A 27,255-nucleotide genomic window follows, 5' to 3' on the forward strand; every position below is an offset into this window, starting at 1 on the left:
CTGGATGTTACCTGAGAGTACAACAGGATCTTGATCAAATGGGCCAATTGGCTGAAGAGTAGTACCTGGAATTTTAATTTAGATAAACGTGAGGTGTTGCATTTTGGAAAGGCAAATCAAGGCAGGACTTATACACTTGATAGTAAGGTCCTGGGGAGTGTTGCTGAACAAAGAAACTTTAGAGTGCAGGTTCATAGTTCCTTGAAAGGGAAGTCACAGGTCGATAGGATAGTGAAGAAGGCATTTGGTATGCCTGTCTTTATTGGTCAGTGGCTTGGGTATAGCAGTTGGAAAGTCATGTTGAGGCTATACAGGACATTGGTTCAGGCTCTATTGGAATACTGCATGCAATTCTGGTTTCCCTGCTATAGGAAGGATGTGGTGAAACTGGAAAAGGTTTAGAAAAGATTTACAAGGATGTTGCCAGGGTTGGAGGGTTTTGAGCTGAAGGGAGAGGCTGAATAAGCTGGGACTATTTTGCCTGGAAAAACTGAAGGTGAGGGGCAATCTTATAGAGGCTTATAAAATCATGAGGGGTATGAACAGGGTAAATAATTGAGGTCTTTTCTCTGGGGTGGGGAGTCTAAACTTAGGGGGCAAAGGTTTAAGGTGAGAGGGAAAAGATTCAAAAGGGACCTAAGGGGAAGCTTATTCACATAGAGGGTGCTGCGTACGTGGAATGGGCTGCCAAAGAGAGTGGTGGAGGCTTGTATAATTACAATATTTAAAATGCATCTAAATGGGTATATGAGGGATATGGACCAAATGCTGGCAAATGGGAATAGATTTATTTAGGATATTGATTGCCATGAATGAATTGGACAGAAGGTTCTGCTTCATCGCTGTACAGCTATCCAACTCTCTAACTCTATAAATGAGTTATTTCCTTTGTCACCATTGTTGAAGTGGTATGTATATCCCTTGGTGAAGACAAATGTTAGCCATTCATCTTTTACTTCAGCCATGCCTTCTGCCTCCAGGTGTAAATTCCCCTTTCTGCTCCCTAATCAAATTTACTTCTCCTTTTGCCTTATTTTTACTGTCTATTTGCCTAAATAAGACTTTAATTCCCCATTATATTGGCTGCCAATATATATAATCCCACTTTGCTTGTCTCATGTTCTTCTTTCACCTGCCCTCTGAAACTTATGCATTCTTCTTGTTTCTCAATTTATTTCACATTAACACTTGCCATTACCTGACTTTTTCTTCTCTATTTTAATTTCTAGCATGTCTGTAATTCAGAGAGCTCTGAATTTGTTTGCCCTTTCTTCCCCTTTTGAGGGAATATACTTTAACTGCACTCAAACCAGCTGCTCTTTAAAGTTACAATTACAGACTTTCCTGTCAACCTATTGATCTCACCTACCCAACACAGCTCCGTTCTTGTTCCAGTGATATAGGCTCTTTGTCATTCGGATTTTCTTGATTTGGATTGACTATTTTCATTTTCCACTTTTATCTTAAATTCTGTAATACATTGGCCACTCTCTTCAAAATATTGTCCCACTGACACTGGATCCACTTATTTCACCTCATTTCCAAGAAGCGGGTGTAACAGTGCATCTTCCCGCATCAGACCAGACACACATTTCTGTAGGATATTCTCCTGAACAATCTAGGAGTGTTTGTCTCCTGATGCCCCCTATACTACCAGTGTACAGTCTGTATGCTATGTAATTGAAGTACTCCAGTATAACTACACTACGATGTTGCCATCTCTTTGTAATTTCCCTGCAGAATTGTTCCTCTATATTCTTTCCACGAGTTGGTTGTCCACAAGCTACAACGAGTAATGTGTCTTGATTTGCTCCTTCGCTCGAGCCAATTTGATTCTGTCCTTGAATCCTCTGAGACATTATCTTTCTTCAGCACTGCCACGCTCTCATTAACCAATACCGCCACCTCTCCCCTTTCCCTTCCCTTCCTGTTCTACATTTACTGAATACTTGTACCTAGGAATGTTTAATCCCCAGGCCTGCCCAACCTTGAGAAAGGTCTCTATTAGTCCCACTTCATCATAATTGTACGTGGTAATCTGTGCCCGTAACTCTCCAGGTTTATTTACTGTATTCCATGCATTCATATTCATGCACAGTAATCCTGATCTTGGCTTCATTACATTTTCCCTCACTCCAACCTCACTCATTCACTTGCTATTCTGGAGTGGGGAGTCGAAACCTGGGGGGGGGGGGGGGGGGGGCAAAGGTTTAAGGTGAAGGAGAAAGATTCAAAGGGGGCTTTATGTGGAACTTTGTATAATAGCCCTTCTTGATTTTACACCATTACTAAGTTAGTTTGAAGCCCTTCTAATAAAATTACCTAAACACCCCACAAGGGGCTCAGTCCTTTTTCTACTGAGGTACAACTCACCTGGCTGGTATAGATTCCATCTCCCCAAGACCCTGTCCCATTTTCGCAGAAATCTAAAGCCCTCCCTCTTGCACTATCTATTCAACCACATATTACTATACTAATCCTCCCATTTCTGTATTTACTTGCATGTAGCAGTAGGAGCTATACAGAAATAACTATATTTAATGCTCTGCTGGCTAACTTTCTACCTGGTTCCCTTCCTACCTAAATCCTTGGTGATAACATGGATGATGACCTCTGGCTGTTAGTCCTGCCCCAGAGGAATATTGAAATTGCTCTCTGACATCTTTGATCCTGGCACCAGAGAGGCAACATTACCATCTTAGAGTCATGGCTACAGCTACAAAAATGTCTTTGTTTTCCCTTAACCAACAAATTCTCCATTACTATTGTTCTTCCTTTCTTCTTCCTCCCGTTGTGTACAGCCAAATCAATAGTGTCTTTACAAATGTAGCTTTGACTGCACTCCCTTGAGGAACCAAGGCTTTTGTCTGCTTCCAAAAGAGGAAGCCAAATTGTGAGCCGGACCTAGGGGATTCCTGCACCATCTGCCTGTTTCTCTTGGGCTGCTGATGGTCTCCATTCTTTTTCTGCCTTCGGGCTTCAAGTTATATTGCAACTATCTTGGTACCACAGCATGGCACCAGAGGAACATAGCAGATCAGGCAGCATCAGAGGAGTAGGAAAGTCAACATTTCAGGTTGAGACCAGCCTCCAGAACTGAATTCTAAAGAAGGGTCCTGACCTAAAGCATCAAATTTCCTATTCCTCTGATGCTGCCTGACCTGCTGTGTTCCTCCAGCTCTGCACTGTGTTGACGCTGACTCCAGCATCTGTAGTTCTTGGTATCTTCTTGTGATTATCTTTCTGAACATATTTTCCACGTAACTCTCAGTCTTATAGTTGTGCCACAATGGATCGAGCTGTACATAGACATTGAAACTAGGAACTCAAGTTTCTGCAGTTTGAAGCACTATTGGACATGCAGTCAGCTGGGACACTGATATAATCCACAACTTTCTATATGCTATAGGCCACATATTCCACCTGACTGATCAATGTTGCCATGTCTTGACTTCACTTCCCTTACGCAAACTGTTTAGAATTACTTACGCTACTATATTGACCTAAATTTTGCCTTCCTGATGTTTCTCCATGAAATACAAGTACAGTTGCTTCTTTAAAAATAAAACACTTTTCTAATACATGTTGGGATTCAAACAGCTGGAGACCAATTATTTCTATGAAGGGTATTTTCAAGTTTTGGAAGCACTTAATTGGCTCTCTAATCATCTCACAACCAAAGGCAATATATTCATGTTGCTCTTAAACTCGTACTCTAGCCTGTTGGGGAATGGGCTCACATTACGTCACCAAAAACCTGGTAATATCGGTAAATCTTTCCCTTTCATTACCGCGACAATTATTATTCTTTGCCTCCATTTGTTGCTATTCTTATCACTGAGATATGTTTGGGCATCTTCAGGTCCATCAGGGCCCTTAGAAAAAAAAATCTTTGCTGAATGGGTTCAAATGGACCTAAGAGCAAAGTTTCCTTATCCAAACTGCCGAAACTCTGCATGCCTACAGGTCTATTTGAGTCCATTTTGAAAAAGGCTTTCAGTTATTAGGTCTTCTCTGTTTTTGGATATATAGATAATGGATCCATGACTTGTTTGTAGAAATTAAACTCTTTGTTGACAGTTTCTGAGTGACAAATAAACTTGTTGAAAAAGGGTAGAAGTAACAGAGCACTTCCTCCCTGCCCTTCAACAACTCCCAACTTATCATGTTAATTTGTGAAGTAAACCTAACTTCAAACATACTTTCTTCTTCGGCATCAAATTCGCTTATATTGGACCTCACTCCCGGATGTATTCATTCATCCAGTCGATGTTTGTCCCACTGTGCATCCTGGGGAACTGCGTGATGAGCGCAGATTCCTGTGTCTTGGAGCTGCTTGGAACGAGCCTTGACAAAAACCTAAGCATCTGTCTCCAGGTTTGTTTTGAAAGGGCACAATCCAGAAGGAGACGTGTGACAATTGTTACCTTCTGCCCAAACCAATGGCCCGTGGGCTCAACCATTTCCTGCAGCTGCTGAGGTGCAGGAGCAGAAAGGGGAGGTCAGCAGTGGCATTGGCCAGTTAAACCAATGTGGAGACATGTCATTTAGTGGCCTTTATGCCATGTTCATTTACACTAGCAATTTTAAATCTATTTTATGAGTTTTAGATCCCCATACTGTCTTATAAAGGTTTAAATGTAGTCCTCTCTCTGGGTGAGCTCCCACATCTCTGTGGTGTGGGTGAACTGTTACACCTTTGCAGGGCTGAGAAAGCTGCACTGTTTCTCCCTGGTGGACTGTCCTGGTCAGGTGTTATCAGGATGAGGATGAAGGCAGGAAGCTCCAGTTTCATGTCATGCTCTGAATCAAGCAGAGCTGTGGTTGAGGTTCAGAGCATCACTGCTCCTGGTTTCCTAGGCTGTGTTGTGCTCTGTGTCTTGTGGTTCCTGATGTCAGGATGTGAGGTTTCTCTGGGACCATTGAGATGTCCAGCATTTCCGGTTCAGCGTCTGCTCCTCTCCTCCGTCCTCTTGGTGCTTTGCCTCTCCTTCTGTTTATTGCAATCTTCCCATATGCCCTTATCAGAAGAAAAGCTGCTGATGTGTCTTTCATACAGCTGCCTCGTTCCACTCTGCTGCTGGCCTCTGCTGGCCCTTTGTAATTGAAAGGTTTTCCTGCCTGCTTACTGTCTCCTCCTCCACTGACTTGGTATCTTCAGGCAGAGATTCAGTTGGTTGATCACCTTTGGAGCATCATCCTTTCTTTTTCCTGAAAGTCTTGCCTTCCTTTTGAATGTTTCTTTTCTCAGTTGTTTCACTGGAGGGTGGCACCTTACTGTCATTTTGGGGTCCACTGCTCGTCTTGTGACTTCTGTCCATCTGTGCATATGTGGCCCCCACACCCCAATCTCCCCCATCTTGGCAGGCCTTATACTGATGACCTGGTTCCCTCACGGTTATAGATCTTGGTCTCTTTGCAGCCCTTAGGCAGGCGCCCTGCCTGTTTGCACTCCATGCAGGCTGTCATTTTACAAACCGCTGCCATGCACTGTGACCTGCCACATGTTTGGCACACCCTAGGCTGCCCGACATACATCAGGTAGCCTCAGCTCTCTTCAACAGTAAATCTGGAGGGTGGGTGAAGGATGTTCTCATCGATGCCCATCTTCAGGGTCCCATTGACCTCCTCCTTGCTGGTTCAGATTCTGAAGAGTCCAGTATATCAGTTCTGCCTCCTTCAAGCTGTATATACCTTCCTAGAAAGGTCAGGGTATCTGCTGCCTGTACATAAGGTGTTGTATATATGGGTTGTAACAACTTGCTTCTCAGCATGGGAGGTGAAAAAGTGGTACCACAGGTGGGACAGAGAGGGGACCCTCACCTCCTATTTTTCTCAAAAACCTTCAGGAGACATTCACACTGCTTCACGCTGTGGAAGGTTATGCCAAAATTGCCCCTGCTGGGAACATCCTGCAGTCATAAAATATCTTTATTAATTGCAAACAAAGGCTGTATTCAGAAACACAATCATTAGTTTTGGATTTGTCCTTGGCTACAGTTCTCCTGCCATTCTGGAATTGCAAACTGATTCAAACTTGCATCTGAATCTTGATTCTACTCAAGCTTCCTGGTTTGGGGTCTACATTTCTGAAATGGCCCACCCTAAAATACGAGGGCTGTTTGGATCCAGTGTTCAGCTGATGGTGGTAACCAGAATCATGGGTGCATATGTCAGTGGAATGGTCTTGACTTGGTATTGGCTTGTTGTGTTACGTTCCTTACCACCAACCCTCATGGTCGTACTAATGTACTTCGTGCCAGAAACTCCCCTGTACCTGCTTAGAAAGAACAAACGTGCTGAAGCACTAAGGGTCCTGACATGGCTGAGAGGACCTGAAGTAGATTCTGAATGGGAATGCAGACAGATTGAAGCAAATTATGATGAGCAGGATACCAAGTTTGTACTTTCAGAGCTAAAAAATCCAAAAATTTACAAGCCTTTACTTACAGGAATATCTATGATGCTATTTCAGCAGTTAAGTGGAATCAGTGCAGTGATGTTTTATGCTGAAAGCATCTTTGAACAGCCAAATTTTCAGTGTTGATCATGGCCATCAGTGCAGCAGTCTTTGGGGTATATTTTAAAATCTGGCAAGCACATATCAGCAGCTCCTGTCTACATAAAACAGACATTTTAACTGTTGTGAATTCAGTTTCTGAGGTTCTGACATGGTTACCTCTTGTCTGTCTAGTCGTCTTTATAACAGGTTTTGTACTTGGCTGTGGCCTTATTCCATGGTTGGCGATGTCAGAGATATTTCCTGTCAGGGTGAGAGGCATAGCAAGTGGAGCATGTGTCCTGACAAACTTGTCAACGGCACTTCTGGTAACCAAGGAATTCCATGACCTTGTTGAAAACATTACCTAGTATAGGACCTTCTGGCTCTTTCCAAGTTTCGGTTTCATGAATCTGCTCTTCACCATTTTCTTTGTCCCTGAAACAAAAGGGAGAAAATTGGAACAAATTGAGGCCTATTTTAAAGCACCTACTTAAGGGCAGTTAAATGAATCAATTATTTTAAAGCTGCTTTTATTCAATATTGTATAACTGTGATTGAATACAAATCTTTTAAAGTGGTAATTAAACAGTATCAAACCCTGGGCCCCTGTTGATACTGCAACTGTCGATATCATATCTTATCATTGTTTATTTCCTTGCATTGGTTCCCTGCTCAACTTCCCCTATAATCTGTTTTAACACGAAACACAAATTCTAGGACCAGAAGCCACGCTGCACTGATATATATAGAAACAGAAGACTGGACACAAGCGAAAATAGTACTGCACAGATTAATATTTTTGTTTTAAAATTTTATCTTATTTTAAATTTGCTTTGACAATTGTCCATGGTCACTATAGAAAGCCAAATTTGTATGAGTCATTTGGTGGAAGAATCTCAACTGGCCAAGTTTGCACGCAAACATTTATTTGGGGTATTTTGAAGGACTGTGTAAACTGGAACCAGGGAATGAGGGGTCCATTTTCATTTCTCCCAATTCCCTACTATCCAAAGTCAAAATTGCCACCACAGTGTCTACAGCAAATTTGTTTAAAAACAAATAGCAAGGCCCATTATCCAAAGCAACTACTTAATGCAAGCCTAATTTCTTTCAAAAATGTGTAATTATCGTACTATTGTAAATTGAAGAGAATTGACAAGGCTACTTATTCCTTGTTGCTTTGATATGTTTCATGTTTTAACAGGAGATTACATACTTGGAGTTTCTGTTTTTAACCATATTTCACACACTACCTCACTGAATAATGTCAGAAGAATGAAGTATGTTGTTAATTTCATGTTTACCTTAAAAGGATAAATGTGAGGTGATTCATTTTGGGAGGAATAATAGGAAGGCAGAATACCGGGTCAATGGAAAGATTCTCGGTAGTGTAGATGTGCAGAGGGATCTTGGTGTCCATGTACATAGATCCCTGATAGTTGCCACCCAGGTTGATAGTGCTGTTAAGAAGGCTTACGGCGTGTTAGGTTTTATTGGTAGACGGATTGAGTTCCGGGGCCGTGATGTCATGCTGCAACTGTACAAAACGCTAGTGCGGTCTCATTTGGAATATTGCGTGCAGTTCTGGTCGGCCCATTACAGGAAGGATGCGGAAGCACTGGAAAAGATGCAGAGGAGATTTACCAGGATGTTGCCTAGTCTGGAGCGCAGGCCCTATGAAGAAAGGCTGAGGGACTTGGGTCTGTTCTCATTGGAGAGAAGGAGGCTAAGAGGGGATTTAATAGAGACATACAAGATGATCAGAGGATTAGATAGGGTGGACAGTGAGAGTCTTTTTCCGAGGATGATGACTTCAGCTTGTACGAGGGGGCAGAGCTACAAATTGAGGGGTGATAGATTTAAGACAGATGTCAGAGGCAGGTTCTTTACTCAGAGAGTGGTCAGGGTGTGGAACGCCCTGCCTGCCAATGTAGTTAACTCAGCCACACTGAGGGCGTTTAAACAGCCTTTGGTTAAGCATATGGATAATGATGGGATCGTGTAGCGGGAGGGGCTTAGATTAGTTCACTGGTCGGCGCAACATCGAGAGCCGAAGGGCCTGTTCTGCGCTGTATTGTTCTATGTTCTATGTGCCCACACAGGTACTAAAGCAGTTCTGGGCAGTTTAAAACTCGACGGCATAGATTTATGGTGAGAGCAAAGACTTAAAAGGGACTTGAGGGGCAACCTTTTCACAGAAAGTGTGGTGTGTATTTGGAATGAACTGCTAGAAGATGCAGTAGATGCAGGTACAGTGGCAATGTTTGTAAGAGTGGCCAAAAATACCCATCTTCTAAAATGCTAGGCAAGACCCTGGACTTATCAAAATTTTTAAAAGTAAAGGGGACAACTGGGCTGAGCTCTGTGGAAAAATATGCAACTGCAGAAATGGCTTTTTGGAAACAATGTTCAGCCTGGAATTCCAATTTACACTCCCACTCTACAGAAACAATCAACCAAACCTAACACACTATACTGGTGGTAACTTTTACGTCTTGGGTTACCCAGCACAGCTTACGCAGATACTGAATATGCAACTTCAACCAAAATCCATTCACACATTTTCTTAACTATCGGTGAACCAATTGAGTTCAGAAGGAAACACCAGAAACATAACAGACTTCACTGATTTGAGGGGGAGATAATGGGGCACACCGTCTGTATAACTGCTAGCCCTGATCTCACCTGGAAGAGAGAGTTTTTCAATAGCAAGCTTCTGCACAGTTTCCCCACAGGTTTCCAGCATCAACAAGCAGCTTCCGAACTAAGAGCCACAGAAACTGAGAAGTTGAATTGAGAGGCCGAACAGAAAAGCTGAATCGGGAAGCCAGACCAAGGGTGTTATCGCAACAAACGACATCCGAGAGCAGGGAAACCAATCAAGCACTATCTGCAAAATAACTTCCAAAAACAGGCTTGTTCTGAGCCAAGATAACCAACAGCAAGAACCTCAACAAGCGGCTTCAAAATTGCTCTTTCCCTAATGGTGAGCTTAAATACCCAAGACTGCAAACTTTCCAGCCTAGATATCAGGGAGGGGAGGGTGGGTGTTGACAATGCAGGAAGCCCCAAAGGTAGGAAGTCTGATTACAATTTGTGATTAAAGCTGCTATTTACCTTCTAATAGTGTTCAACCTGTGTTTAATTTAACAGTTTTTCATTACTGCCTTCTGTGTAATTGATGGTTTCAATTTTGCTGTTTAGTGAAATTCTTTTTTTACTTATATTACTTGTATTGCACTTACCTTTTTCACTTGAATAAGTGCAGCAATTCTTTTGTCCTGAAACATCCATCTACTGCCTTTCTCATTTTGCATTCCCTAAATAAGTCCAGTGTCTAGGACCAGGAATCTATAGGTGACTTGAATCATCTAAAATCAGCAAATTACTGCGTGAAAATCAGGACTCTAGAGATTCAAAAGTCACTTTGACAGGTACATGAATAGGAAAGGTTAAGAGGAATTTGAGTCAAACGCAGGCAATTGGGGATAATTTAGTTTAAACCTGGTTAGCATGGATGAATTGGCCTGAAGGGTCTGTTTCCATGCTATATAAATCTCTGACTCCACGTAAAAAAAAACAAACATTGGAATTTGATATTCCTTCCAACTTAAAAACCCATAAGCAATTTTTACTCATGCAGGAAACTATTTACATACATTTTAAGGCGCTGAGAGGGACTGATATCTAAATGGAAAACCAAAGGGCTGCAAATTCCAGAAGCCAGAGAAAGAAACATAAATTTCTGGAAAATTTCAGCAGACTGGCTCTCCTTAGAGAAGCCAGTCAATATGCAAGAGGAGAAGCTAAGGGATCTCAGGCAGTTGACAAGATAACCCGCAGTGAAGGGTATCAGAGGGGAGATCATGGTCCTTGCCAGGAACACATTCATAGACTGAGCCTAGCTCTGTCCCAGGCTAGGGGCATGGTTGCCTGATAAGCCCAGGTTTGACCCAGGCAGGCATGAAGAGCAAGAGGGTGAGGCTGGAATGGATGGCAGGGCAGTCAGGGTTCCTCAATCATCTGTTGCAATGGGAGGAGGACGAGGATGGTAGCAGGGAAGGCAAATAGTCTGCAGGGCAGGGGTGACCCTGTTATACTTCAGCAGAAAGAACTCACATGGTAGTCCATCCCCACTGTGCTTTGGCACAGCTGCCCCAAGATTTAGTGTATCCCTCAGCACATAGTCCTTGCCAGTTCGCAATACTCAGTTGATGTCAGCTGTTACACTGGAAAACTGACAAGTTTCAGGCAGAGCAAAGAGTGTTTTTCATCAAGTTGATGATCTTCCAGGTGCAGTCAATGTTTGTCTTTATGTGTATCCTGGGAACAGACCTTAGCACTTGGAACTTGCAGCAATCCAGGAAATCTTCTACACAAATAAGATCCAGTTGACTTGTGTACCTTCTTCACAGTCATCCTGAATATTCTGGACAGCCTGACCTGGGGTTTGGGTGCTTGCAGTGGTCATAGCTCTGGTTGGCTATAATGTGAATTGAGTTAGACTGAAACCGGCATAACGTTCCACCAATAGCAATTTAGCACAACCACTGATCCTCCCATAATCAATGTCAATCCAGTGATGATCTTGAAATCCTCTGATGACTTGCAAGTCTGAGCTTACACTTGATCTGAGCCAACAGACTTCCTTTCCTAAAATATATTTGCATATGAAATGGGTTTTACCATGATTGCTGATAGCTTTATGGCCACTGGTACTGAGATCAGCCTCCTAGATTTTGTTAGTTGAATTGAAATTTCTTCAATTGACTGTCTAGTCCTCTGAGACAATAGGGGTTTATGAACAGGATTTAGCCATTCTGACACTCAGATGTTTCAACATTCAATTAAATCAAGGGTGATCCGTACCATTCATTTATCTACATTTTCTCCATACCTTTAGCCATCAAAAGGCTGCCGATCTCAGTATCAAAATTTTTAATTGACAATAGCTCTGTCTTTTGTGGAAGGGTTCTATATTTTCACTGAACTGTTTATTTTGGAGGTCACAACCCCTGCCATGTGCTCCTTCAATAAGCAATTAGCTTGTTTACAACTGGTGGATGCTTCAGTTCTTCACTCCCATCAAAGCCATGTAAACACTGTCAGACAAGGTCTGGGCCCAAGGCATGCGGTCTTAGCTTAGTCATTTCCACAGAGTAGGAATCAATGAGGCATCAGGGAAATAGGGGCGGGGGGACCCTGTTATAGGCAGAGAACACTCTCTATCAACAAAGTGTTTGGTACGGACACTTCTTTCCATTCACGAAATAAAAATATAAAAAACTCAGGTGACCTTAAGAATGTAGTTTCTGACTGCTTGCAATTTCTTTTTTTTGCTGACAGAGCACCAGCTAGAAAATAGAAAGTGTGGCATTAATAATTTTTGGAATATATTATCGCTAAGATACATTTTCTGATACAGTTTAACTTAACGTTTGCCACTTATGGGAAAAGGCAGATCACATTCACTCAAATGCATTGTCATTTTCTGATAGCAGTCAGTTTTTGTGTCAGGTCTTCCACAACTCCCAGTGGAATCATCCTTTGCTGATGACTGAGACCAAAAATCCCTAATATAAATGCAAATGTGATCAAGTTTGTATTACTTATGGCTGAAATAAATCTGTTTAAAAAGGAACAGCAGGAAAGTTTGATAAACACGCAAAGAACAAGACCTAATATCAGGAGGCTGATCCTCGAAGAGTCTCTTGAACTTGTTAGCAAAACAGGATGTCAGCAACAAAATACTTTTTGTGTCCAGCCAGATCTGCCATGACTCTAAAAATTTGCAGGTGCGAATTTCAGTTGCAGAAATTGCTTTTCAGGATCAGGCTGTTATACCCTTACAGAGGCAACAGAAATGAGGAACAATCTCAGTGTCAAGCGATCCCACAAAAGGAGCGGTGCTTGTTGATAATGAACCACGGGTGGACTATATTGATTCTGCTGCAATGTGCATTTCCAAGTTACCAAACTTACAATGCACCTGTAATAATAATCTGCCTGCTATGTGTACGAGCACAGTACACAGTGGAGCTGGTTCTCCCATTGTTCTGCACCTACAGAAATCAACTGGTTTGAAGCAACTGGTTTGAAGATGTTTGACCCTGCTGATTTTAAAATGTTATTGAGAACAGTGTGTGCTATAAAGTCCTGAAGCAACTTAAAAACCTTAGTTTTTTTTTCCCTGTTGTGGAAAGCCTCTGTTGGAACAAAAAGTGCCTGAAGAAATTGGAAAATGCAAGTCATGTCTTTGAAACCAGCATTTCTCATTTTGTAGGGCAGTTTGTAGTGCATAGGCTCCCAGAGGCAGCTAGCCATACAAATGCCTCCACTGAGATCGGGTTTTGGAGTCCCCAGTATCTGTATCCTGGAGTGTGGGATTATACAAGATAAAGAAAAATCTCTACTCAATGCATTTCATTTATACTGTCAGGGCACACCAATGTAGAGCTTGGGTTAATCCCACAGCTAAGGCCTCATGATACCTTACGGGTGGTCTTCAGGGATCCTTTGGCCGAAGGGGATGGAGGTGCGGTGGCAGCATCAAGTATCATTTGGAAATGGGATCAGAAATTCTATGGAAAGGGAAAGTGCCTTCGGGACTGCAACTATGGAAACAATTCTGCCTAAATGACCCATAAATCACTTGTATCAGTCCAACTTGTCAAGATATGTGTAGAAGTATCAACAAGATTTGATCAGTCTTTAAAGTGTAGTATACATCATAGAACTTTAAATGATAAACCTTTAGTTTCCCTTCAAAATGCATGAGTGTTTGTGGCCAGTCAAGGTATTGTCATGGTAGATGAAGTGGAATGAGGTTTTGAGAGCTGGGGGCTGGAGGAATGTTATCTATTCCTCTCCAAGTGAGCTATCCTATTGGATCCGCTCCTATGATACCTTCGGCAAGGATAAACACCCAATGGGAGAAACAGGCACTCTTTGGGATTGTGCAAAAAGCACACATAAACTCATCAGAACTGCCAAGGTTTGCAAGCAAATGCACCAAAAAAATTGAAAAAAAAAATCCAACAATGTTAGGTATTTCTGAGTACATATACACATTAGTTTTTTTTAGGATTGGTGCTCAATGACTAACTTTCCAAATCAACGTTTCACAATGGGGTTCCTTTCAAGTGAAAATTTTGCTGTTTAGCTCTGATAGAATGGAAATGCATGCTTGCTTGCATAAGGGATCAGTTGAAGTTTTTTTAATGTCTTGAATATTTTCATGCAAGTTTACCTTGGTGTAATATTAACAGCTTAAATTGGCTCAAAAGTCTACTTTCTGTTAGCATATCACTTGAGGTGTGTTGGCAGGAGAGGGAAGGGGCAAAGATGACCATTTGGGGGAATGCTTTAGCATAGATTCGATGTAAGAGCTATACAGGGCTATGGAAATGATTTGGAGCATATTGGGTATAAAGGAGTAATGTGAACTGGGTAGTTTGGTAAGGGGTATATCAGTAGCCATTGAAGATGAGTAGATGGACTTCGTTTGACTGAGAGAATATAAGGGCCATGCAGCACTAGTAGACGAGAATGGATTAGCATGGATAGGTAAGGGGACGGAAGGTGTTAGGGCAACAGGATGCTTTTATGCTTTAATCTTTATTTTGAATACAATGTTGGAGACCCAACATCGATTTCGATTTAACCTTCCCCAGGAACCGGCAACATCCTCCATTCCTTCCAGGTCACCGGGGTCAACTCTTAGTCCAGCCAGCCTCTCCCCTTTCAAGAGAAGAACTGAGGATGAGAAGTGCAAGTAGCCATCTTTGAAGTTCTGTCTCGAGGATGCCAGGGTTTCTCACAAGATTTTGTTCCCAACCCAAAATTCCAGGCCTAACTTTAGATAACAGTTCTACCAATAAACTGTGTGTAGAAGCACTGGAGGGATAAGAAACTCAGTCTGAGACATGCATTTGGTTAGTAAGAAGGTGCAGAAAATTTCATAGCAGAAATTCCACCAGCATAACAGCAATAGTGTACACTAGTAAATTAGTCAGACTCTTTGAGCATGATATGGACCCAGAATATTCTGGCAAACGGTCACAGGAGCTGAAACGTTAACTCTGATGTTCCTTCGTACATGTTGCCAAACCTGCTGAGCTTTTCTAGCAACTTTTGTTTTTGCTCAGAATATACTTTCATATTTTTACAATATACACACAGCTATTAACTTTTCTTTCTCTACACATGCTTTCATTTTGCATTCAGTACCTCAAGGGTGCCCAAAAGTAGCTGTTTTAGTAGTTGCTGCAAAGGACACGTTGCCATTGGCTGTAGCGTGCTGTTAGAAATTAGTTTTACACTTTTACAGGAAATGTGATATTATGGATAAGAAGTTGGCTTGGACAAAAAAAAACGGAAAACACACATTGATGGGTTTGTTTTGTTTGAGGTAATGGGGTAAAATCAATGGCGTTTTACTGTGTTGGTCCCACTGCTCTTTATGGACTACCGATGCAAATGATCCCGACAGTCAAGAGGAAGTACACTATCAAAATTTGCAGTTGTCACAAAAATCAGAAGAGTGTTTCATGATGAAAATAACAATAAGTGTCTTAAAAAGATCACAGATAAGAAAGTTGAATTGAAAGGTAGGTGGCATTTTGTAAGGACATGATTCATTTTGGAAGAATGAAGAAATAACATAAAGGTGGAGAAATTTGTCTCTGTTGTGTCTGATTTCTCTGTGAAAACTCTAAGTTGGAAGTTTTGGGAACAATGTTTCATTCCTGGCTTCCTCACATCTTTGACGCCAATTTTACAAGGTCAACAACATAATGTTTGATCGAAACTAGCAAAGTATACATCAAAATGTTATCTCTGTAAAGCCTTGGAGAATGTTATGTTTTTTTTAACAATCTTATTGTGAAGTGTGGAAAATGCTGCCAATTGTAGTGTGATGTTTTGCCGGTAGAGTGAATCTGATCCCCTATCTGAACAGAGGGAGCATTGGTGAAGGCTTTGCCTTAGGGATTCTACTCACCAATAACACTGGGGCTGAATAGGAGCAGACTGAGAAATCAATAATACTATTACATAGAACATTACAGCACGGTACTGGCTCTTTGGCCCTCGAGGTTATGCCGACCTGTCATACCGATCTGAAGCCCATCTAACCTGTACTATTCCATGTATGTCCATATGCTTATCCAATGATGATTTAAATGTACCTAAAGTTGGAGAATCTACTACCGTTGCAGGCAAAGCGTTCCAGTCCCTTGCTACTCTCTGAGTAAAGAAACTACCTCTGATATCTGTCCGATATCTTTCACCCCTCAATTTAAAGCTATGCCCTCTCGTGCTTCCCATCACCACCCTAGGAAAAGAGGCTCTCCCTATCCACCCTATCTAACCCTCTGATTATTTTATATGTTTCAATTAAGTCACATCTCAACCTTCTTCTCTCTAATGAAAACAGCCTCAAGTCCCTCAGCCTTTCCTTGTAAGACCTTCCCTCCATACCAGGCAACATCCTAGTAAATCTCCTCTGCTCCCTTTCCAAAGCTTCCACATCCTCCTTATAATGCGGTGACCAGAGCTGTACACAATACTCCAAGTGCGGCCGCACCAGAGTTTGTACAGCTTCACCATAACCTCTTGGTTCCAAAACTCGATCCCTCTATTAATAAAAGCTAAAACACTGTATGACTTCTTAACAGCCCTGTCAACCTGGGTGGCAACTTTCAAGGATCTGTGTACATGGACACCGAGATCTCTCTGCTCATCTACACTACTAAGAATCTGACCATTAGCCCAATACTTTGCCTTCCGGTTACTCCTACAAAAGTGCATCACCTCACACTTCGAACATAGAACATAGAACATAGAACAGTACAGCACAGAACAGGCCCTTCAGCCCACAATGTTGTGCCGACCATTGATCCTCATGTATGCACCCTCAAATTTCTGTGACCATATGCATGTCCAGCAGTCTCTTAAATGACCCCAATGACCTTGCTTCCACAACTGCTGCTGGCAACGCATTCCATGCTCTCACAACTCTCTGTGTAAAGAACCCGCCTCTGGCATCCCCTCTATACTTTCCTCCAACCAGCTTAAAACTCTGACCCCTCATGCTAGCCATTTCTGCCCTGGGAAATAGTCTCTGGCTATCAACTCTATCTATGCCTCTCATTATCTTGTATACCTCAATTAGGCCCCCTCTCCTCCTCCTTTTCTACAATGAAAAAAGTCCAAGCTCAGTCAACCTCTCTTCATAAGATAAAGCCCTCCAGTCCAGGCAGCATCCTGGTAAACCTCCTCTGAACCCTCTCCAAAGCATCCACATCTTTCCTATAATAGGGCAACCAGAACTGGACGCAGTATTCCAAGTGCGGTCTAACCAAAGTTTTATAGAGCTGCAACAAGATCTCACGACTCTTAAACTCAATCCCCCTGCTAATGAAAGCCAAAACACCATATGCTTTCTTAACAACCCTGTCCACTTTGGTGGCCATTTTAAGAGATCTATGTATCTGCACACCAAGATCCCTCTGTTCCTCCACACTGCCAAGAATCCTATCCTTAATCCTGTACTCAGCTTTCAAATTCGACCTTCCAAAATGCATCACCTCACATTTATCCAGGTTGAACTCCATCTGCCACCTCTCAGCCCATTTCTGCATCCTGTCAATGTCCCGCTGCAGCCTACAACAGCCCTCTATACTGTCAACGACACCCCTGACCTTTGTGTCGTCTGCAAACTTGCTGGCCCATCCTTCAATCCCCTCATCCAAGTCATTAATAAAAATTACAAACAGTGGAGGCCCAAGGACAGAGACCTGTGGAACCCCACTCACCACTGACTTCCAGGCAGAATATTTTCCTTCTACTACCACTCACTGTCTTCTGTTGGCCAGCCAATTCTGTATCCAGGCAGGTAAGTTCCCCTGTATCCCATTCCTCCTGAACTTCTGAATGAGCCTACCATGCATTAAACTCCATTTGCCACCTCTCAGCCCAGCTCTGCGGCTTATCTATGTCTCTCTGCAACCTACAGCATCCTTCGTCACTATCCACAACTCCACCGACCTTAGTGTCGTCTGCAAATTTACTAACCCATCCTTCTACGTCCTCATTCAGGTCATTTATAAAAATGACAAACAGCAGTGGACCCAACACCGAGCCTTGCGGTACACCATTAGTAACTGGTCTCCAGAATGAATATTTCCCATCAACTACCACCCTCTGTCTTCTTTCAGCAGCCAATTTCCGGTCCAAACTGCTATATCTTCCACAAATCCATTCCTCCACATTTTGTACAATAGCCTACTGTGGGGAACCTTATCGAATGCCTTGCTGAAATCCATATACACCACATCAACCGGTTTACTCTCATCTACTTGTTTGGTCACCTTCTCAAAGAACTCAGTAAGGTTTGTGAGGCACGACCTTCCCTTCACAAAACCGTGCTGACTATCCCTAATCAATTTATTCTTTTCTAGATGATTATAAATCCTATCCCTTATAACTTTTTCCAACACTTTACCAACAACTGAGGTAAGGCACACTGGTCTATAATTACCAAGGTTGTCTCTACTCCCCTTCTTGAACAGGGGAACCACATTTGCTATCCTCCAGTCATCTGGCACTATTCCTGTAGACCAATGACGAGTTAAAGATCAATGCCAAAGGCTCAGCAATCTCCTCCCTGGCTTCCCAGAGGATCCTAGACAAATCCCATCCTGCCCAGGGGACTTATCTATCTTCACCCTCTGCAGGATTTCTAATACCTCTTCTTTGTGAATCTCAATCCCACCTAGTCTAGTAGTCTGCATCTCAGTATTCTCCTTGACAACATTGTCATTTTCTAGAGTGAATACTGTTGAAACTATTAAACAATCTGATAATAACATATCTACACCAGTCTTTGGACAATCTTTGGTGACTTCACATACTTCACATGAAGTTATGATCAGTCTGTTGCCACATCTACAGGAGGTCACCCGCATTGTTTCTCATCAACCAGCCCCCGCCGTGTCCATTGGTCTACTTTTATGTCAGAAAAGGCCCAATGTTCCGGGAGCCAGTCGTGTATGGGTGTTCTAGGAATCAGACACTGAAACACCGAAACACCAGATTAAATTGTTCAATGGACAAAAATGATCTGAGGAAGAGCTAGATTCAATTCAAAACATTAACTCTGCTTAACTCCCCACAAATGCTGGTAGACGTGCTGTGTATTACTAGCATTTTCAGTTTTTATTGTAGAATCATAGAAGTGTTACAACATAGAAGGAAGCAATTTAGGCCATCGTGTCTGCACAAGCTCTTCAAAACAGCATCAGAGTGTTGACGGGACGGTAAGGTTGTTTTTTGCCTCCAGTACAAAAACTTCCCTCGTGCAGCAGTGGCCCTCTTGTTTTCAGTAGTGGGTGTGTGGAGAGAACGCGAGCCAGGAAGGAACTGATATATTCGGGCATTGGCTAAACCCGAAACACTTCACGTGTAGTGCCCCCCACCCCCCCCCCCCCCCCCCCACCATCCTCGTCCTCTAACCAAAAAAAAGACTGTGTGGAGGGCTGGTGAAGTAAGGCTTTTGTTTTATTCTTCTGGAAATCTAGAGGAGAGGGAATGGAAGCAAGGGCTGTTGCATGCTCCTCTTGCAGAATGTGGGAGGTAAGGGTCACTACTGGTGTCCCCTCTGACTTCACCTGTGAGAAGTGCACCCAACTCTAGCTCCTCACAAACCCCGTTAGGGAAATGGAGCTGGAGTGGGATGAACTCCAGATCAATCGGGAGGCTGATTGGGTGACAGAGAGAAGTTTTAGGGAGGTGGTCACACCCAAGGCACAGGAAAAAGATATCAGAGATAATGGGAACTGCAGATGCTGGAGAATCCAAGACAACAAAGTGTGGACCTAGATGAACACAGCAGGCCAAGCAGCATCTTAGGAGCACAAAAGCTGACGTTTCAGGCCTAGACCCTAAACGTCAGCTTTTGTGCTCCTAAGACGCTGCTTGGCCTGCTGTGTTCATCCAGCTCCACACTTTGTTATCACAGGAAAAAGATAGCTGGGTGACTGTCAGGAAGGGGAAAAGGGGATAGGTGGACAGTGCAGGGATCTCCTGTGGCTGTTCCCCTCTGTAATAAGTATACCAATTTGGATACTGTTGCGGGGGACGACCTACCAAGGGAATGCCATAGCGGACAGGTCTCTGGCACGAGCCTGACCCTGTGGCACAGAAGGGAAAGGGGGAGAATATGACAGCAATTATAGTGGGGGATTCGATAGTAAGGGGCACAGACAGACAGCTCTGACGACGTGAACGAGATGAGCGGATGGTATGTTGCCACCTGGGTCCCAGGGTCTGTGATGTCACGAATCGTATCTTCAAGATCCTTAAGGGGAAGGATGAGCAACCAGCAGTCATGGTATATATCGGTACCAATGGCGTAGGTAGAAAAAGGACAGAGAACGTGAAAAATGAGTACAGGGAGTTAGGTTGGAAGCTGGAGCCCAGGACAAACAGAATAGTTATCTTTGGATTGTTACCAGTGCCACATGATAACGAGGTAAGAAATAGGGAATAAGAAATTAGCCTTCCTCCAATTATAAAACTTACTCTGCTGTTTGTACCTACCCTTTTTCATGACTATCGTAAAAGTAACAGAGCTATGATCACTGCTGCCAAACTCCTGTCCTACCACAAGTCTAACACAAGGCCCAGTTCATTGCCAAGCGCCAAATCCAAAGTGGCCTCTCCTCATGTTAGTCTATCTTCATACTGTGTCAGGAATGCTTCCTGAATGCACTGGGCAAAATCCGATCCAACTAAATTATTACAACTAAAATGTTTCCAATCAATATTTGGAAAGTTGAAGTCACCCATGATTACAACCCTGTGACTTCTGCACCTTTCCAGTAACTGCCTCCCAATCCACTCCTCTACTTCTCTGCAACTATTAGGCAGTCTGAAAAAAACACCCCAACAAAGTGACTGCTCCTTTCTTGTTCTGGACCTCAGCCCAAGCTGACTCTGTAGGCATATCATTCTCAACCTACCTTTCAGTAGCTGCTATACTCACCCTGTGCTCAGGGCCTAAAGAGATAGGAGAGGTCCTTAATAAATACTTTTCTTCAGTATTCACAACTGAGAGGGACCTGGTTGTAGAGGAGGACAGTGTGAAACAGGCTGGTAGGCTAGAGGAGGTTGCTGTTAGTAAGGACGATGCGCTGAGAATTTTCTGAAGAAGGGTCTAGGCCCGAAACGTCAGCTTTCCTGCTCCTCTGATGCTGCTGGCCTGCTGTGTTCATCCAGCTCTACACCTTGTTATCTCAAGGGATAGGGGGAAATGTGGCAGATTGGATTCAGAATCAGCTGACCCTTCAAAGACAAAGGGTGGTAGCGGATGGAAAATATTCAACATGGTGCAGTTATGAGTGGTGTACCAAAAGGATTTGCCCTGGGTCCTCTTCTATTTGTGACTTTTGTAAATGATTTGGATGAAGGAGTGGAAGGGTGGATTAGCAAGTTTGTGGATGACATGAAAGTGGGCCATGTTGTGGACAGTGTGGAGGGCTGTTCTAGGTTACAAAAGGACATTGATAGGATACAGAGCTAGGCTGAGAAGTGACAGATGGAGGTTAACCCAGAAAAGTGTGAGGTGATTCATTTTGGAAGGACAAACTAGAAAGCAGAATACAGGGTTAATGGAAAGAATCTTGGAAGTGTGGAGGAGCAGAGGGATCTTGGGGTTCATGTTCACAGTTCCCTGAGAGCTGCCACCCAGGTGGATAGAGTTATTAAGAAGGCGTATGGTGTGTTAGCTTTCATTAATAGAGGGATTGATCTCAAGAGGCGTGAAATTATACTCCAGCTATACACATGTGGTTTGGGTACATCTGGAGTGTTATGTCCATTTTTGGTCACCTCATTACAGGAAAGATGCAGAGGCATTGGAAAATGTGCAGAGGAGATTGACCTGAATTTTGCATGGAATGGAGGGAAGGTCTTACGAGAAAAGGTTGAGAGAGCTGGGGCTTTTCTCTTTAGAATGACGAAGGATGAGAGATAACTTGATAGTAGTGTACAAAATGATCAGAGGTATAGATAGAGTGGGCAGCCAAAGACTTTTTCCTAGGGTGGAGGTAGCTTTTATGAGGGGACATAGTTTTAAAGTGAAAGGAGGTAGATATTGGGGAGATGCCAGAGGTAGGTTCTTTACTCAGAGAACGGTGGGGCATGGAATGCATTGCCAGAGAGGGTCATGGAGTCGGCTTCATTAGGGGCATTTAAGCACTTTTAGATTGGCATATGGATAATAGTGTGGGTTACAGGTCAGATGGACCTTAGGATTAGGGTAAAATTTCAACACAACATTGTGGTCTGAAGGGCCTGTACTGTCCTGTGTTCTGTGTTCTATTACTTAGCACCAATCTAATGCCTTTTCCCCTTACTCTTACATTCTAGTTTTATCAATATAATTATCCAAATCCCTCTTGAATGTTTCCATTGAACCTGCCTTCATCTCATTTCCAGGCAGTGCATTCCATACTCTAACGACTTGCTATGGGAGAAGGCTTTGTTTTCACATCACATTTGCTCCTTTTGCAAATCAGTTTAAATCTGTGCCTTCCAATTTTTTATCATTTTATGTCCAGGAACAGATTCTCCTTATTTATCCAGCCTGCATGATTTTGCAAACCTCTATCACATCGGAGCCTTCTTCTCTTCAGGAGGAACAGTCCCAGCTTCATCAATTGATCCTAATCATTGATGATTTTCATCTCTGGAAGTATTTCTTATATATCACTTCTGCACTCTTCCTGATGATTCACATCCTCCTCAAATGTACCTCAAATGTAATTGTTCAACTACTTTCCAACAAGTGCCTTATACAAATTGAACAGACCCTACTTATGCTTCTACCCTATGCCCCTAATAATGAAGCAGAGGATGCTGTATATTTTACATAATGTTCTCTCTACGTCTCTTGCCACCTTCAATGATCTGCGCACATGTACTCAAAGTCCCTCTGTTCCTGCACCTTTTGTTTTATATTGTATTTCAAAGTTCTTCCTACCAAAATGCATCACTTCACACTTCTCTGCGTTGAAAGACATTTGCCATTCATCAACCCTCTCCAGTAACGTGCCCATGTCCTTTTGCAATTCTAGTCCTCCTCACAGTTTATAATTCTTCTAAGTTTCATGTCAGCTGCAAACTTTGAAATTATTCTCTACTCACCAAGATCTAGATTATTAATATATATCAGGAAAAACAAGGGACTAATGCCAACACCTGGAGAACTCTACTGCCAACATTCTTACAGCCCAAAAATATCCATTGGCCATTGCTCTCTGTTTATGATCGCTGAGCCAATGTTGTACACAACTTGCAATTTTCTTTTTTATATCATGACCTGTAATTTTCCTTACAAGTCTGTCGAATTGCTCTGTATCAAGTGTGTTCTGGAAATCCATCTATGCCACATCAACGGTGTTACCTTCTCAAAAAAAAATCTCCAGCAAGTTAATCAAATATAAGTTTGCCTTCCGAAATCCCCAATGACTTTTATTTATCTTTTTTCTGCCTGACTTCTAATTCTGTTGTGAAATATTGTTTCTAGGTGCTTCCCCACCATTAGAGTTAAAGTGTGACCGTTGGATTTATTCTCACAATCTTTCTGAAACTAAGCTGTAACTTTTGCAGTTTTTCAGTCTTCTGGCATCTTTCCTGAGTCAAGGGAAAATTGAAAGATAATGGTCTGTTCCCTGCAATTTCAAACCTCATTTCCTTCAATATCCCAGGATGCATCTTATCCATCTCGGCGCATTGTCAATTTTAAGTATCATCAGTTTATCCAACTCTTCTTTTGTAACAACCTTTTACTCTTTCAGTAGTAGCATTTGCTGCTGAGTTGCCATGGCCTGAGTAGCATCTTCCTGTTTAGTCAAGACAGATGCAAAGCGTTCCTTTAATTCATCAGCCATTTCACTGCTTCGAGATGTAAACCCCGCTTTTTGCTCCTAATCAGCTCAATGCCTTCTTTTACTGCTCTTACTATGTATCTGTTTACAGTCATTGTTGGGACCCCCTTTATATTAACCTCTATGTTATGGGCAGTTCATTCTGGATGAGGTTCCTGTGTCAGAATTGGTCCTTCGCAAGGAATTTGAAGGCAGCATTGGGAGCAAATTTGGAAATAAGGGTGTCAGGTCAGTGTCACAGCACATTTTTACCTCCGATCAACTTGGCAGAGGTAGGACATCTATGGAGCTTTGTGAATGGTCAATGAATAGCAAGGACAAGGTTTGTCCAAAAAAGCGGTAGGACGTTGATTGAAGGATGTTGGTGAATGAGTTGTAATGAAGCATTCATGCTCCTCTGAGTCTACAAACACTTGGTGGAACAGCACTTAGCGATTGAATCTGAATGTTCTCTGCCATGTGTCGTGTTTTCTGAGGCCTAAGCAGATCCAAATATTTTTAAAGTTTAAAATATTTGTGGTACAATTAAAGCATGCTGCATCATCCCAGTGCTTACATTATGGGTGTGTTGCTGCAGAGCAGACAGTGTTGAAATTTGAAGATCATTGGGTTTATGAGCTGCGAAAATTTAACTCCACCTAGCCCTTTGATCAATCCTGGAGAGTGATTAAAATTCACCTCATTATTTGTATTCAATGTGAGGCCAAAAAGATGTTCTGGAAAGCATTTTGAAAAACATTTTGGTTTATTTTGAAACCAAATTATAATCAGCACCTGCTCCAGGCTCAATGGGAAGGGTTTCACTCTTCCAAAAATGAATGGGTGGTTAAAATAATTGGCTTTTGATTTGACTCCAACACGCTCAATTTAAAGTTTAACAGAGGCAGGCTTTGATGCCATGGCACCTGAGAGTAAACCATTCGCTGCAGCCTGAAACTTAATTAATGCAGGCAGCTAATTATCCAAGCAACTAAGATCCTTATGAGATGTTAATTGGGACATTTTAAATTGAATTTCACTGACCTTTAAATTTAATGGCTCCAGCAAGGGTTTCCCATCGGTCATGAATCTCAACAGTGAAATAAAGGAGAGATTGCACTGCAGTTCATTTGGGTATTTAACTTTATGATTGCCCCATCTGAATAAAGGCTCAGTTATTACAGCTGGTACCTCTGTGCCTTCTGGAAAACTTTTGTCAAAGAGTTCTGCTGGTGATAAGGTTCCTTCTAAAGTTTGGAGCTTTTCAATCTGATAAGGTTAGGCTACATCAGATATGTTTGACAAATCTGCATTTCAAAAAGAGCATGATTATTAGCATCTATGGCAGTGGCCAGTGTGGTAGGAGCTAATGGGATAACATGCAAGAAAGGGACTGAGATCACAAAAGGAGGGAGATAATGGGAACTGCAGATGCTGGAGAATCCAAGATAACAAAGTGTGAGGCTGGATGAACACAGCAGGCTGAGCAGCATCTCAGGAGCACAAAGGCTGACATTTCGGGCCTAGACCCTTCATCAGAGAGGGGGATGGGGAGAGGGTTCTGAAATAAATAGGGGCAGAGGGGAAGCCGGACCGAAGATGAAGAGAAAAGAAGATAGGTGGAGAGGAGAGTATGGGTGGGGAGGTAGGGAGGGGATAGGCCAGTCCAGGGAGGACGGACAGGTCAAGAAGGCGGGCTGAGGTTAGTAGGTGGGAAATGAAGGTGCGGCTTGAGGTGGGAGGAGGGGATAGGTGAGAGGAAGAACAGGTTAGGGAGGTGGGGACAAGCTGGGCTGGTTTTGGGATGCAGTGGGGGGACGGGACGAGTTGGGCTTGTTTTGGGATGCAGTGGGGGAAGGGAAGATTTTGAAGCTTGTGAAGTCCACATTGATATCATTAGGCTGCAGGGTTCCCAAGCGGAATATGAGTTGCTGTTCCTGTAACCTTTGGGTGGCATCATTGTGGCAGTGCAGGAGGCCCATGATGGACATGTCATCTAAGGAATGGGAGGGGGTGCAACCTTCAGGTGGCATCATTGTGGCACTGCAGGAGGCCCATGATGGACACGTTGTCGAGAATTCAAGTTGAACTGTCTTTGTCCTAGGCTGAGGGACAGCTTCCTTGCCCTCACAGAAAAGTGGCTTCTGTGCAGAGCTGATGCAGAGGTGTTGGACTGGGCGAGACAAAATCAGAAGTTGCGTGACACCACGTTACAGTCCATCCGGTTTATTTGAAATCACACGCTTTCAGAGCACTGCCCCTTCATCAGGTGAAAGCGTGTGATTTCAAATAAACCTACTGGATGTCAAGTGACTTATGATTGTGTGAAAATTGATTATGTTGAACAGGTGACTCACAGCCTTCAAGTAGAAGATCGTCTGGACCTGGTAGTGATGAACAGACAGTGACTTAGAAATTAAGCCAGAGATAGTAAGAACTGCCGATGCAGGAGTCAGAGATAACACGGCGTGGAGCTGGAGGGACATAGCAGGCCAGGCAGCATCGGGGAACAGGAAGGTTCATGTTTAGTGTCGGGGCCCTTCTTCAGGAAAAAAACTGAAGAAGAGTCCCGACCCGAAATATCAAACTTCCAGCTCCTCTGATGCTACCTGGCCTACAGTACTCCTCCAGCTCCACACGGTGTTAACTGAGAAATTAAGCTATTTGTATTTCCTTTCAGTCATTCTCAAGCACCAATGGAAAAAAAAAATTCTTGATGATTTAGCAGCTGCACAAATAATCAGGAATATATAAATGTAAATGATGGGTATCCTATGGACTGATAATTTGTCAGGGTTGGATGGTTTAATAAATGCTAAATGAGAAAGCACTCACATTCACATAAATAAAGGTACAATACTGTCATGGATCATAGATAGAGCATTGATTCCCTACAATGCCGATAGAGGACATTCGACCCATCAAGTTTGTAACAACCCTCTGGAGAGCATTCCATCCTATCTCCATAAACCCACATTTACAATTTAGCATGGTTAATCCATGTAACCTGCACATCTTTGTACTGTGGGAGGGAAACAGAGCACTTGGAGAAAATCCACACCCATACAGGGAGAAAGTGCAAACTCCACACCAACAGTCAATCAAGGCTGGAATTGAACCTGGGTCCCTTGCACTGTGAGGCAGCAGTGCTAATCATTCTGAAGATTCATACTGGACTTGAAACATTAACTCTGTTTCACTCTCAAAAGGTGTAGCCAGACCTAATGAGTTTCTCCCTTATTCTCAGTCCTTGTTTCAGTTTTACATCTCTGACTTACCACCAGTACAGTGTCCCGTTACATGTGGCAATTCAAGCATTATCATAAAAACTACAGGCTTTTATATGCCACATTATCTGATATTCTAGCAATGCTGTGGTCAGATGGCCAGCAGCAGGAATGGTTATTCTACTAGTTAAGGGCTAAAATGAAGCATGCTGGGAGTTTTGGTCAAGCTAGTTCAAACTCTAAACTCAGTTAAAACTGCAGCCAGGACATATCAAGGCCTGCAGGTTCCCGTGTTGACCAAATAGGGCAAGTGCTATGGCATCTCTAGACATACTCGTACCATATTACCTTGTATGGAGTATGGAATGTTGCTCTTTATGGCCTAGTATAAATATTTAGAGTAAACATTGGCTAGGATTGAACAATGTGACCGGGATCTGATTAATTCATTAGCTGAGCACCAGAGAATTTTCTGGAAACTGAGCACATTTTGAGATAAGTTAGCAGTATAAAGGAAATTTTTTTTCAGGGTAAGCCTTTGGGGACCACATTTTAGAAGCACATGCCCTGAAATAACTTTCAGGGAAGACAAGGA

At 42.7% G+C, this 27,255-nt stretch overlaps 1 pseudogene; it reads left to right on the top strand.

Annotated features, from left to right (window-relative positions):
* Positions 1-7,098, top strand: part of LOC125458649 (solute carrier family 2, facilitated glucose transporter member 8-like) — a 105,860-nt pseudogene extending 98,762 nt beyond the window's left edge.
* Positions 7,099-27,255: the final 20,157 nt, after the last annotated feature.

This window comes from Stegostoma tigrinum, chromosome 1 (assembly GCF_030684315.1).
Source record: "Stegostoma tigrinum isolate sSteTig4 chromosome 1, sSteTig4.hap1, whole genome shotgun sequence".
Lineage (NCBI taxonomy): Eukaryota > Metazoa > Chordata > Chondrichthyes > Orectolobiformes > Stegostomatidae > Stegostoma > Stegostoma tigrinum.